This window comes from Schistocerca americana, chromosome 2 (assembly GCF_021461395.2).
Source record: "Schistocerca americana isolate TAMUIC-IGC-003095 chromosome 2, iqSchAmer2.1, whole genome shotgun sequence".
In the NCBI taxonomy this organism is placed as follows: Eukaryota; Metazoa; Arthropoda; class Insecta; order Orthoptera; family Acrididae; genus Schistocerca; species Schistocerca americana.
Window position 1 is genome coordinate 1,002,640,959 of NC_060120.1, and position 12,147 is coordinate 1,002,653,105.

Here is a 12,147-nt window from a genome sequence, read left to right on the forward strand (position 1 = left end):
CTTCAAATAGCCTACTCTCATAATACGCAAGTTACAATTATTCTTTTGCCATGAATATGATGTTTCTCGTTATTTTATTGGAACGAATCACAGAATTAACAACGGGTTTTCCAATGATTCTCAATTTTCTGGTGCTCAGAAACGGCATATATACATATAGGCTTGAAATGAACGCCAATATGGCGCCTCACAACTCTGTACTGAAGGGAGACGGCGTGCGTGTGACGTAGGTGGCGTTGTGCCATCTCATTGGTCAACGCTCAGACGCACGCTCAGAATATCTGACATGCCAGATATTGCTCTGCACGTTCGGAAAGACTCCCGAACGTGCTATTCCACGCTATGACGTCAGAAACTCGGCACGCTCAACGTTCAACGTTCGGATGCACGGTCCGTGTGCTGACGGCTTAAGACGTCAGAAACTCGGCACGCTCAACGCTCAACGTTCGGATGCACGGTCCGTGTGCACGTTCTCCCTCCTCCCTCGTCCTCCATTAACAGAAATTATCGGGAAATGGATCCCTTCAGTTTATGAAACCCTGACAACCAATCTACAATTACTGCAGTAGTGGTCGTTAAACTGCGGCCCGCGGGCAGTCCGAATCAAGCATTAGTGCTGCCCTTGGTTATAACCAAACGAACACTACTTATTTATTGCAAAATTATAAGCCTGTTACCCATGTTTTGAAACAGATCGTACATCTTACAGCTTTCATTTGCCATCCTTTTTGTAGTTTTTTGTCTAGCTTTTATCTACAACATTTTACAAAGAACAATACTTTTTAAAACAGCAATAATTTAAGGTTGAAGTACAAATAAAATTTGTTGTTTTTAGAAGAATATAAAAAGATGGTAGGATAGAGGAGAAATTTGTTAGTGCCTTCAACGACTGTGACTGGCGGTTATAAGGGTACTTTACGGGCAGGCGTGTCAATTAGCATCATATTAATTAAAATCGGTGAAGAATTAAAAAGGGGAAAGTAATACGAAACTTCCATAACTGCACAGTATTACTAAGAAGCAATGTAATGAAAAGTAATAAAAACCAAAGTAGCAAAGACCAAGCGGGACAGAAAGACATAGGGGCGCGTTTGTTTTTTAATACCTATAAAAGAACATGTAACACATTATTGAGCTCTCTACCTTCAGTTATCGCGATCGGGCTAGTCGATGAAAAAGTGGTACGCGACTGCGAAATTCGTTAAGGAGATTATTTAAAGACTCTTCAAGCACGTTGAAACACGTATGTAACATAACAGCGATGGCGAGGCATTGTAGCATCTGTGACCAGAGAGTATGCGCTTGACCGCGCGAGTGTTGCGAGCGTTTCTCAGTCTGTGAGTAGTAGTCGTTGCGAGTCTGTCAGTAGCAGTCGTTGCGAGTCAGTAGCAGTCAGTCAGTCGTTGCGAGTCTGTAGCTCTGTCTAGTTGAGAGCAGTACTCAGTCTGTAGTCGTCATGCAGAGCGGTCGGTCAGTAGTAGCAGCCCAGTGCGGTTGTGTGATGTAGGCGGTCGGCAACACTGGTCAAGATGAGGAATAAGGTATACTGTTAATTAATATAATCATTAGATAATAAAAAAATTTTATTTATTGTAATTATTCTCCAACAAGTCTCCCAATAATAATTTTTTATTTCAAAAGCATTTTTTCAAAAATTTAATTTTTTATTGAACTCAAGATTTCGTTGCACTTCCCATTTCATTCCACTTCTTTTGAAGAAAAATTCCACTAAAATCACAAAAAAAGAGAATATTATTATTTGCAATGCAGTTCCTCCAAGCGGTGCGCAACAACAAGAGCAGATATGTGACATCCATTTATTCTGAGGTAAGACTTTAATTCTGATTGTTTTACACAGGGCCAAAGACCGATATTTCAGTTTAATTGTATTTTCTTGTCACTGAACGGATTTTAAATTTTGTGAAGAATTTATATTTGAGTCAGATTGCGTATTTCACATTTTTGTTGCCATTGTCAGTACATTTGATTGTGGGCAGGTTACGCCTAGAGCAGTGTCCATTAGCATTTGTATTAAGTATTGCCTTTTTCCTTTTAAAATTTCGGTGGGGAGGTTACACTTGGCGACACCCAGTCCAGGATCGTATTTCGTTGAGAGTCTTTTGAACAACAGTCAGATATCTGCTCTTGTTTGCTTAGATATAATTAGGATTTGGCGCAACGCTTTTATTAACTTGTAACTTTCTTTCTACAGGTCAACGGCAAATTGCTGCTTTGTTGTATTTGTGTGTTGCTTTTGCATTGTGCTTATTTATTTTGTGAATAATTTTGACTATTGTTAAAATGCCGCGAAAGACTGTGAATAGTGTATCGCGAGGTATTTTGAATGAAATTACCGACTTAAACAGCGTGACCGATAGTAATTATGACACGCAGTGTGATGATGACAATCCTGCGTTCACTAACAATCAGTGCATTCCAACCACTAATGATGACTTTTACCTTAATGATGAACAAACGAACTCAATTGTCTCGTGTGTTAACTTGACAATTGATGACGCGGAGCGGTCTATAGTAATGAGCGCTGCCGAGCTTAACACAGCCGATTTAGTAAATTCACGTGACGAGCAGACAAATTTGTCTAATGAAGATGAACAGACCACACAAAGTAGGACGGATTTATTTAATTCCGAAACAATGACTCACAGTGTAGGGCCGACTGATAATCCTTTTTGTAAGTTGCAAAATGACCAAATGGTCACACAAAGCGCGACAACTGCAGGTACACCATTAAACAGTACTGAGAATAGAGTAGGTAATGTCACCTTGGAGCAACTTATGGCAATATTGATAGAACAGAATAAAAGGCAAAGTGAGAAAATAGACAACAATTTCAAACAACAGAACGAAAAACAAGACAAACTTAGTGAACAGGTCAGACAACAGAATGAAAACCTCAAGCAACTTAGTGAACAGGTCAGACAACAAAATGAAAAATTTGACGACAATTCGAGGCAGCTTAGTGAACAAATTAAAGCTGTTGCCGCGCAGTGTCATGACACTAAGGAACAGTTGCGCGCGGAAATTGAGGCGTGTTCACAAAAAAATAGCGAAGAAATTAAATCTGTTGCGCAAGAATTAAGAGAAATGCAAACAGTCGCAACAGAAACACTCAGAGACGAAATTAGCGGAGTCGCTAAACAATGCTCTGAAAAAGCTGCACAATTACGGGACGAGTTTAAAGCAATGACGGTGGAACTTTCGCGCACTATGGACGCAAAGATAGACGCGAAATTCGAACAGCAGAACACTCAGATTAACGAGCGCTTTAATCAGCACATACAGAACAGTGATACGCGTTTCCGCAGATTTATTCAGGATCAAAACAAAGTAAAACGACAAGTCATGGAAACAATCACTGCACAAAGACAAGAGGACAAACGTAAAATATTCGCGAAAGCGAAGACGTATGTAGACAATAATATTACTACAGTGTCCAACAAAATTAATACCATAGAACAATTGAACGCGGAATTACGGGATGAAATTTCTGACCTTAAATCAAAAACGGATACACACACAGTAAATATTCAAACAGTGACAGATAGATTCGAACAATTAGATCTAACACAGGATTGTGATGTTATCAAAGGTGATGTTAAAAAACTGAGCGAAACTACGCGCAAGTTGCAAAAACAGATTAATGCGTCTGATTCTAAAACCGATGATCAGGTTAAAATACTGACTGAAAAATGTGATGAATTGGCCAGTCGTATTGATGCTATCGAAAATACTAATGACAATAAATCAGACGATACTGCACCGGTTTCATTTATCCAAACACCTGAATTTCAAAATTTACAGCAGACAATTAATGAGATCGATTCATCTAACAACACGTTACGTAGGAAGTTATCAAATTTACAACAAGAAGAAACAGAAATGAAAAGTATTTCAGTTAATAATACGTCACAGAATCCGCTACTTTGCGAACATTTGTCAGAGTCACGCAGCGCGTATCGTGTGAGCAATTTACAGCAACTACGCGACTTAAAATCTGAAAAGCTATGCAACTTGGAATCCGAAATGACACAGACGAACAGATTCACACACAAACCTAAACGTGTTATCAAACTGAGTGACGAGAACGTAGATTTCGAGCAATTTGCATTTGTAAGAAAATGTAAGGAATTTAATGATGACAGCGTACAGGTACACGCTTTGCACTGTATACGACAATTTATCTTTGTACATTCACCACTATTACCTGTAATGCAAAAACTAGCTTTGAACCAGATGCGACAATTTGCTATTGTATTTTCATCAGCATTATCTATTATGCAGAAATTGGAATTAGCATGCAGACAGCAATTTATTTCTGAATTTTTACCGCCATTGCCTGTAACGCAAAAGCTAAAATTGATTTGCAGTGCGTAATAGACCTCAGGGGATTCATTACGCTTTAATGAATATGTGCCGTAGCGAGCATAGGGCCCCGAGCTGTAGTAGTGCTGTTTCATCTTTAGTTTTCTGCACTGCTGCCTTTTCTTCTACTATCCTTTATATCTATCCAAACTGCTCTTTAACTATTGCTCTATCTAGGATTAAGAATATGTAATGAAAACCCGATAAGACAAATTTTTACCGAATGTGACAATTTTCAGTAGGCACTCCCGTAATGGCAACTACCGCCGTAATTTTAATAACAGATAAAATCGTAATCATCAGTATGTGTAAAATTATCAGCAATAGGAACCATATTTTTGTAACAATAGATGTTTTTCACCACAGCAGCATGAAAGTCAGCCGCTTAGCATGCCTAACCAACAATGCAGTCTACAAGGTCAACCAAACTTTAATGTTTCGCCGCGTGCACGTATAGTCCCAGCTCCAACAAATAGTAACGCATGGCAGCAAAGAAATAACTACGTACAGATAACACACCATTTCAATTCGTATCGCAATACGCCGTATAGAAATTACTATCTTGACAGACGTAAAAATAACGAGCACAATTTTCAGCGTACATTTAATAACAATCGATCTTTTCAGCAGCAACAACCTTGGCAACAACATATTATGATGAATGAAACAGACAATAGGTGTCATCTATAGCGTAACACGTCAGTAAGAAATAACAGAACAGTTCATATAATGGATATGCCACAACATTCTCCCGTAAATAATAACACGTACGATAGATTTTAACCAGATACAGCACAGATTGCATATTACAGTAACGCAAACATTACTTTTGACACGAAGAATTTTGCTCACGAGAATGTTATTTGAACCATGCTTTGTTGAATGCACCACTTTATCGCACCCAGATCTTACCAGAAATTTTTCCATTGCCACCGACAGTTCTAACACCGCTTTAGGCGTACATATTTTTCAGGAAATTGAAGAAGATGGTTCTACAGTAATTAAAAACATCGCATTTGCAAGTCGCATTTTGTCACCTGCTGAGCGAAATTATTCTGTTACAGAACTTGAAACATTATGTGTTGTATGGGCTTTCACGAGATTTAGGCATTTTCTATATGGCAGACACACCACCGTTTACACTGACCATAGAGCCATACAATTTTTGCTTTCAGCCAAATTTACTCACGATAGATTAAGTAGATGGAAGCTGTATTTACAGGAATTTAATTTTACAATTGTTCACATTCCCGGCACACAAAATGTTATAGCAGACGCACTATCGCGTTCTCTCGGTAACAATCAGCAAGACGTAGCAACCAACTTCTGCAAAACAAATTTCAGTGTCATGTACATTCAGCAAGTTGCATTTGAAAATTTTATTTCATCGTCATTACAGGACATAGCACAAGAGCAAAATAAAGACAATGTGTGGAAAGAAATTAAACACCTTTGGCAAGATAGGAATAATGTTACGATTAGAAACCACTACACTGTGCGCAATGACATTCTGTTTCGCCGCTCTCATCCTGACAGCAACAATTGGTTATTATGCATTCCTGACGAACTGGTTAACAAATTAATTTGGTACACTCATTTAAGTTACGCACATTACGGAGCACGAAAATGTTTTCTTATACTGAGACAGAACTGTTATTTTGCCAACATGGAGAAACGTATACGACGAGTTTTAGCGTCTTGTAAAATTTGCCAGAAAGCTAAATCAGACACCACTTCACATATTCCTCCATTATATCCCATTATACCTGTTAAATTAAGACATATGGCCGCAGTAGATATTTTTGGTCCGATTCCGAGAACTAACAGAGGTTTTTGCTACATCTTTGTCGCTGTTGAGCTCACTTCAAAATTTGTTACTTTCACTCCGTTACGCAAAGCTACTGCTAAAACTGTTTCAAATGCATTTGTAAAACATTTTCTATCTCATGTAGGGCATGTAATAAAAGTAATTTCTGACAATGGATCTCAATTTCGTAGTAGCGTATGGACACGCATGTTACGAGCCAGAAACATTTCTCCGATCTATATATCCAAGTACCACGCTTCTTCGAACCCTTGTGAAAGATTAATGAAGGAAATTGGTAAACTGTGTAGAATATACTGCCACAAAAGACATATTGATTGGGATACACACATACTCTCATTCCAAGATGTAATTAATTCCATTCCAAATGAATCCACTATGCTATCTCCGACTGTTATACTGAAAAACGTTGAACCACCGAACAAAATTAAAGAATTAATAGAATTTCCCAAAAGTCGTCGCCTACGACACCACGAAATAATTGACATTGCGCTGAACAACATCAAACGTGCCGCAGAGCGCCGGAGAAGACAGCAAAAACAGGTTTGTACACGCCGCGTCTTTCACGTTGGACAGAAGATACTAGTACGTACACACTATTTATCCAGCAAATTAAAAGGTAAGTGCAGTAAATTTGAACTTCTATACGCAGGTCCATATCGGATTCGCAGTATCCCTCACCCCAATGTTGTACACGTCGAAACTTTGAGAACCAGAAAATCGAAAGGCAATCACCATATCTCAAACATTAAACCGTTTATTGAGTGAAACCACTGTATGATTCAACACACTATGATGCCATTTACTAATGCAATTAATTCACCTGACTAATTACTGATGATTATCGTATTTTTTCTTGGCAAGTGCCCGGCAAGGTAAGGTTAGCAGGTCGCTCTTCTTGTCGTTACACATCAGACCGTGCATATTTTTCCAGATGAATTTACACATTTATGACTATTTTTGCAATTATATTTATGTGACTACTTATTGATGATTATCGTGTTTTTTCTTGGCAAGTGCCCGGCAAGGTAAGGTTAGCAGGTCGCTTTTCTTGTCGTTACACATCAGACCGTGCACATTTTCCATTTTTTTTGGTGTATGTGACTGTACTCCAGTTTTGTTTGTATGGACTATGAAATAGTTAAGATATAACACACACCAGTCGACTTTGACATTTTTTTTTGCCTTATGACATCTCAACATCGTGACTGTTTCATATTTTTTTTTTGCTGCTGCATTGTATTATTCTGTGTACATTTTTGCATCTGAACACTGTCAACGTCTTTAACATATTACGTTTTCTGTCATGTTATGCTGTATGGTTAATTATGTTACCATAAACCAGTCATTATCTAGTGGGTATATGATTTAAATGCAGGACATTAATCTTTGTTCATCAATTTCAGAAAGGAATGATGAGTCTAAGAAATAAATTTAACATAAATGGGAATTTCACCTACGGAATAAACGAAAGGAGATGCAATAACTTTATGAGGAAGAGTAAATGGATCAGGATTAACAGGCATTAACAAGACTATACTATACTCATCACAGAATAGCAGTCTTAACTAACTTTTTCTTTCAGAATACAAGGTGATTGATACAGGCTGTCAGACTGAACTACACATCTTAGTTTTAGTGATGAAATATGCTAGAGATAAGGAATAGTTGTATAATGAGTAATGAAGTGATTTTTTGCAGATGATAATGAATACTGATGAATAATGATGAAGGAAATGGTATTATGAATAATGAAGTTTTTCTTTACAGGTGATGATAATGGTGAAGTTATGACGATATGGATAATGAAGTTTTTTTTTTTCTTTACAGATGAGGATAATGTTGAAGTTATGTATTTATGCTACGTAGTTATTTAAGTATTTGTTGCAGTTTGCTTTGACAGCAGGTGTTACATTGCATAGTAGGATGACTGAAAGTTTTGGAAAGGACAGCTATGGAACACATTTTTATACACACTTCACTGCCTGTTAATTCGAAGTTCACTACTTTTCAGCATAGTGTGCGTTTCTTCTTTCAGGTCAATAATCCGTTTTTGTATTTTTTTCCAGGAGAAGTTTTTCATGACACTTACTAAACCTGTTAGTTATTATACCTGTTCTAGTACTTGCATTTTTATATTTTTACCCATTTGTGTCTATCGTTTATAAATGTGATCACATGTACTGCCTTGTTACATAATCTTGCTACAGCTGACTCATGACGAATGACGTTACCTATCCTCATTTGCTGCAATAGGTCAAAAGCAAATAGTGTTATGTTTCAGCAATTAATTATCGATCCCAACGCAATGCATTGCTACCAAAAAAAAAAAAAAATGTATTACCAGTCCCACATAATGTCACTAGTTTATGATAATTCTGAATAATACTGATCAACTCTGAATAGCATGTCACTTGAGTAATGACCTCTTAATGAGACTATATTCAAAATAATGCTTTGTCACTAGCTAATAACTGCCACTGTTTATTGTAATGATACTACTTATAATGCTTGTGATTACTAATGATTTGACTGTAATTAACTGATTTTAATAATGACTTTGTAATGATCTGAATACTACTGAAGGAGGAACACTGTTTATTGTAATGAGTACTTGTAATGCCCATAATTATTAATGCTATGACTGTAATTAACTGATTTTTAATAATGACTTCGTAATAACCTGAATAATACTGAATGATGATTCTATTCAATACTTGCTGGCCACTGAGTGCCAATAATTGTCACTTGAAGAATTGTGATTAATTATGCCATTGATTAGCTCTTGTTTCCAATGTTGATACTTTGTAATTTGAAATGAATGTGACTGTTTAATAATGCTTTGTAATTAGGAGAAGGCTAATAATTCTTACTATATTGGAATTTCAAATGATTAATTAACGATGCCATACTTTGTTATTGGAAATGAATGTGACTGTTTCATAATGCTTTGTAATTAGGAAAAGACTAATGATTCTTAATAGATTGGAATGACACATAATTAATTAACTATGGTACTGTTTAATAATGCTTTGTAATTAATTAAGACTAATAATTCTTACTATATTGAAATGACAAATGATCAATTAATTAACTGTAATTAGACAAATGATTAATTAACGACAAATGATTAATTAACTGTAATTAGACAAATGATTAATTAACGACAAATGATTAATTAACTGTAATTAGACAAATGATCAATTAATGACAAATGATTAATTAACTGTAATTAGGAAAAGGCTAATGATTCTTAATTATACTCTGTAACTGGAAAAGAATGCGATTATTTAATAATGCTTTGTAACTAGGAAAAGAAGATTACTGATTCTATGTAAAACAATTAATGAACATTTTTCTGTAATACTACATACATGGTACAGAAATGTTCAATAACTGGGCTATGAATGCCGCACACTACTACTGTAATTGACAATATTATGTGACTTAATGTCCTTCACCTTATGAGCTAACTACCCTGAATTACTGCAATGTCCATTTGTCCTGTTTATCCTAGTGATCATGGAGCACTATCTTTGGTTTTGCACTAATTCTACGTTGGTGTGCCTTGTAAGAGTGTGGTGTTGACACGACATGCTGTCCACCACCATGAGCGATGAAGACATTATTATGGTCCCACTGTTTGGTGTACCTAATGTACTGCCAAAATGAAAACATGGAACATTACTACGACAGTTCAGTGTCTTGGCTACACTGATAAATTCTGATGGGAAAAGAACTTCAAGTTGTGTCACTTGGTGTTGTACTTCTGTGGAAAGATATGGACTTTCAGAGCAGCTGTGTGCAATCTAAAGTGCTACAACCATGATGCAATCCTTCCCTTTCCTATCCTGATTCTTGTCACATAAAGAAAAAATTTTTTTGGTAACATCATTTATGTTCATAGGTTATACATTTTTCGATTCGCTGAACTCCAATGCGAGTACACTTATGTCACTTGTCAACATAATATTTTTTGCCAGTCTGTTCATTTGTTCTGAATATGCTAAAGAATTTTCAGTGCCTGTGCACTTTGTTATCTGTCAAATAATTTGTACATACTTTTCTGATTTGCTACTATGTTTTGTACTCACATTTTGTCTTTGTCTGATATATTTTGTACTTAGTGCGTGTGCACAACATTTACTTTATGTACTACATCTAATTATTCTTGCCAGTCTGTTTATTTGTTCTGAATATGCTAAAGAATTTTTTTCAGTGCCGGTGCACTTTGTTATCTGTCAAATAATTTGTATATACTTTTCTGATTTGCTACTATGTTTTGTACTCACATTTTGTCTTTGTCTGATATATTTTGTACTTAGTGCGTGTGCACAACATTTACTTTATGTACTACATCTAATTATTCTTGCCAGTCTGTTTATTTGTTCTGCATATGCTAAAGAATTTTTTCAGTGCCGGTGCACTTTGTTATCTGTCAAATAATTTGTATATACTTTTCTGATTTGCTACTATGTTTTGTACTCACATTTTGTCTTTGTCTGATATATTTTGTACTTAGTGCGTGTGCACAACATTTACTTTATGTACTACATCTAATTATTCTTGCCAGTCTGTTTATTTGTTCTGCATATGCTAAAGAATTTTTTTCAGTGCCTGTGCACTTTATTATCTGTCAAATAATTTGTATATACATTTTTCTGATTTGCTACTATGTTTTGTACTCACATTTTGTCTTTGTCTGATATATTTTGTACTTAGTGCGTGTGCACAACATTTACTTATTCTGTAAATTGTAGAAGTTTATTAGTTAATTAAAAATTTTGCCGCGATTGGCAAGTCCAAATGACTCACCATCGCTGCCAAATTTTTGCCCCCCCAGTGGAGGGTTATGAAACACGTATGTAACATAACAGCGATGGCGAGGCATTGTAGCATCTGTGACCAGAGAGTATGCGCTTGACCGCGCGAGTGTTGCGAGCGTTTCTCAGTCTGTGAGTAGTAGTCGTTGCGAGTCTGTCAGTAGCAGTCGTTGCGAGTCAGTAGCAGTCAGTCAGTCGTTGCGAGTCTGTAGCTCTGTCTAGTTGAGAGCAGTACTCAGTCTGTAGTCGTCATGCAGAGCGGTCGGTCAGTAGTAGCAGCCCAGTGCGGTTGTGTGATGTAGGCGGTCGGCAACACTGGTCAAGATGAGGAATAAGGTATACTGTTAATTAATATAATCATTAGATAATAAAAAAATTTTATTTATTGTAATTATTCTCCAACAAGTCTCCCAATAATAATTTTTTATTTCAAAAGCATTTTCTCAAAACTTTAATTTTTTTGAACTAAAGATCTCGTTGCACTTCCCATTTCATTCCACTTCTTTTGAAGAAAAATTCCACTAAAATCACAAAAAAAGAGAATATTATTATTTGCAATGCAGTTCCTCCAAGCGGTGCGCAACAACAAGAGCAGATATGTGACATCCATTTATTCTGAGGTAAGACTTTAATTCTGATTGTTTTACACAGGGCCAAAGACCGATATTTCGGTTTAATTGTATTTTCTTGTCACTGAACGGATTTTAAATTTTGTGAAGAATTTATATTTGAGTCAGATTGCGTATTTCACATTTTTGTTGCCATTGTCAGTACATTTGATTGTGGGCAGGTTACGCCTAGAGCAGTGTCCATTAGCATTTGTATTAAGTATTGCCTTTTTCCTTTTAAAATTTCGGTGGGGAGGTTACAACGTTTAAAATACATTACGTGTGAAGAAGTGATCAGAGACGTTTATTGTCGGGTGAAGTGAAAATGAATCCGACAGCATAATTCGAACTTATTGTTAACTGGGAAAAATACTCTTGGGAAACTATTATGGTTGAGGAACCCACGAAAGTTGTGCGCAACGGATAGCTATAGTTTACGTAATTCTGCATTTTATAAAATGGTGAAACGGGTGTGCGCGAAACATTAATAAAATCTTATCCTTGGGGA